The following is a 3,111-nucleotide window of genomic DNA, read 5'->3' as shown; positions in this document are numbered from 1 at the left end:
CTCGGGTGCTCCCCTCGCCGGCCGTGCTCCCCGCGCCGCCCCCACCGGCGACCGGCGCCTGCCCTCCTCTGGCTCGCCGCCTCCTCCCTCCGCCAAAGGCCCCGCCGGCCTCTCCTCTCCTCCCGCCGGTGAGCCTCCCGCCGGAGTCCCGAGCCCGTCGAGGAGCTCCCCGATCTGGATCTCGCTCGGCGTGAGTTGACTTTTTCCCCGAGCCCGTTTTTCTTCCAAGTCATAATAATTCCATCAGCAAGTGCCTATGTTCGAGACGTGATAACTTTGTGCATGTAGCTCCGATTTGCGCGTATAATATGTCAAATTGTTCGTCTCATGATGCTCTTCATTTTGTTCAATTGCACCATGTTCATTAGAGGTCATCTTGATGCCCAAATATTCGTTGGAAGAGGGCTAGTTGCTGTTAATCTCTGGTTCTTATCAGAACTTGGAGATTTGTCTTTTTTGTATCATTTATTCTGTGCATCTTTTGAGCATGAGCTCTACATGTGTTTTGAAGTATGCCATGCCATCTTTCCAGTGGTATAGTCCATGTATTTTTGTGATCTATGTGGTCACTAGCACAAGCATGCAAAGTAGGCCCCGTAATATTTCTGATTTCAGGGACTTAGTGATTTCTCCAAGTCCTTGTCTGCTGTAATTTTATTGCCATGTAAACTTGATGCTACAGAGAGATCCATGCATATTTTGGAGATGTTCAGTAAGGATGTTTTGTAGATATAGTTGTAATTGATCCAGTCCTGCAATATTTTGCAATTTTAGAGTACCATAGCATGACTCAATCTTGCTCTACTTTTGCTATAAAATATTTCTGGCAGATTCTTAACATGATATGCATTTTTGCCAAGCTTATTGTAGTTTATCCATACATGGTATGCAATTGTTCTTGCCATGGATAGATTCATAAAAATGCCATATTGCTGTAGGTATGCTTGGTTTGTCATGCATTGCTCTGTAGTGAGTGCATCAAGCTCACAAAGAGGCCTACATATTAATATTTCTGCCATGCTCTGTTTTCTGCTAAGTCTGAAACCTGATAACGAAACTTGCTATGTTTACATGCTTGCCATCATATCTTCTGGTCCTTTTTGGCTTATGGTCAGTAAGGGACTTTTGTCATGTGCATTTAGTAGAACACTACTATGCCTTGTTTTGCTATGTTAAGTTCCTGTAGCATGTTGATTTCGTGCTCTGAACATTGCTACCTGATGCTGATTTCTGCCATGTCCAGTTTTTCACTAAGTCTGTGAACCTGTAATCTTTTGCACTTTTGCCATGCTTGTTTGAGCTTGATATGTTGTGAACTAGCCGTAGCTCAGTGTTCATCTTTTGTCAAGCATCTCCTGTAGATTACTTCCATGTGCTTTTTTGCTATGTTGGGGTGCTGTAGCATTGTTACTTGTTGTATGTTAAGTGCTATCTTGCTGTTTATCGCAGATTAGTGTCATTCTTGTTTTGCTTGCCATTTGCAAACCGTGCATCCGATTCCGGTGATCTTTATATCGATTTCGACCGAAATCATCTCATCTTTCCAGTGGCATGCTTGGTTTGCCAAGTTACTGCCATGTTCATCATTTTCCTTCCGGAGCACGCATATGCATCGCATATCATATCTTGCATATCATACATGTTTTGCATCATGTTGCTTGCGTATTTCTCGTTGTTGATTGTGGTTCCGTTTGTTTGTGTTCTTGTTTTGGGTAGAGCCGGGAGACGAGTTCGTGAATGAGGAACCTGTCGAGTACGCTTACGAGGATCAAGCTTTCGACAACTCTGAGAACCTTGCAGGCAAGATGACCACCCCTCGAAATCACTTCTATCTTTGCTATGCTAGTTGTTCGCTCTATTGCCATGCTCGCTACCTATCACTTGCTATATCATGTCTCCTATTTCAGCCATGTCAGCCCCTAACCATCCTTTCCTAGCAAACCGTTGTTTGGCTATGTTACCGCTTTTGCTCAGCCCCTCTTATAGCGTTGCTAGCTGCAGGTGAAGTTGAAGTTTGTTCCATGTAGGAACATGGATATGTTGGGATATCACAGTATCTCTTATTTATTTAATGCATCTATTTATTTTGGTTAAGGGTGGAAGGCTCGGCCTTATGCCTGGTGTTTTGTTCCACTCTTGCCGCCCTAGTTACTGTTTAACCGGGATTATGTTCCTTGAGTTTGCGTTCCTTACGCGGTCGGGTGATTTATGGGACCCCCTTGACAGTTCGCCTTGAATAAAACTCCTCCAGCAAGGCCCAACCTTGGTTTTACCATTTGCGACCTATACCTTTTTCCCCCGGGTTTTCTAGAGCCCGAGGGTCATCTTTATTTTAAACCCCCGGGCCAGTGCTCCTCTGAGTATTGGTCCAAACTGTCAGTCACCGGTGGCCACCAGGGGCAACTTTGGTCTGGCCTATCGGAAGCTTGGACAATCCGGTGTGCCCTGAGAACGAGATATGTGCAGCTCCTATCGGGATTTGTCGGCACATTCGGGAGGCTTTGCTGGTCTTGTTTTACCATTGTCGAGATGTCTTGTAAACCGGGATTCCGAGACTGATCGGGTCTTTCCGGGAGAAGGTTTATCCTTCGTTGACCGTGAGAGCTTATGATGGGCTAAGTTGGGACACCCCTGCAGGGTATTATCTTTCAAAAGCCGTGCCCGCGGTTATGAGGCAGATGGGAATTTGTTAATGTCCGGTTGTAGATAACTTGTCACTTGACCCAATTAAAATACACCAAGTGCGTGTGTAGCCGTGATGGTCTCTTCTCGGCGGAGTCCGGGAAGTGAACACGGTCTGTGTTATGTATGACGTAAGTAGGTGTTCAGGACCTCTTCTTGGTCATTGCTAGATGACGCCCGTTCCATTGCTTCTCTTCTCGCTCTCATTTGCGCAAGTTAGCCACCATATATGCTTTTGCCGCTGCAGCTCCACCTCTTTGCACCTCTTTGTCCTATAAGCTTAAATAGTCTTGATCTCGCGGGTGTGAGATTGCTGAGTCCCCGTGACTCACAGATACTTCCAACACCAGTTGCAGGTGCTGACGATGCCAGTGCAGATGATGGCGTCGATCTCAAGTGGGAGTTCGACGAGGAACGTGGTCGTTACTA

The sequence above is a fragment of the Triticum aestivum genome, chromosome 7D (assembly GCF_018294505.1).
Source record: "Triticum aestivum cultivar Chinese Spring chromosome 7D, IWGSC CS RefSeq v2.1, whole genome shotgun sequence".
Taxonomy (NCBI): domain Eukaryota; kingdom Viridiplantae; phylum Streptophyta; class Magnoliopsida; order Poales; family Poaceae; genus Triticum; species Triticum aestivum.
This window is presented reverse-complemented; position numbering follows the sequence as displayed.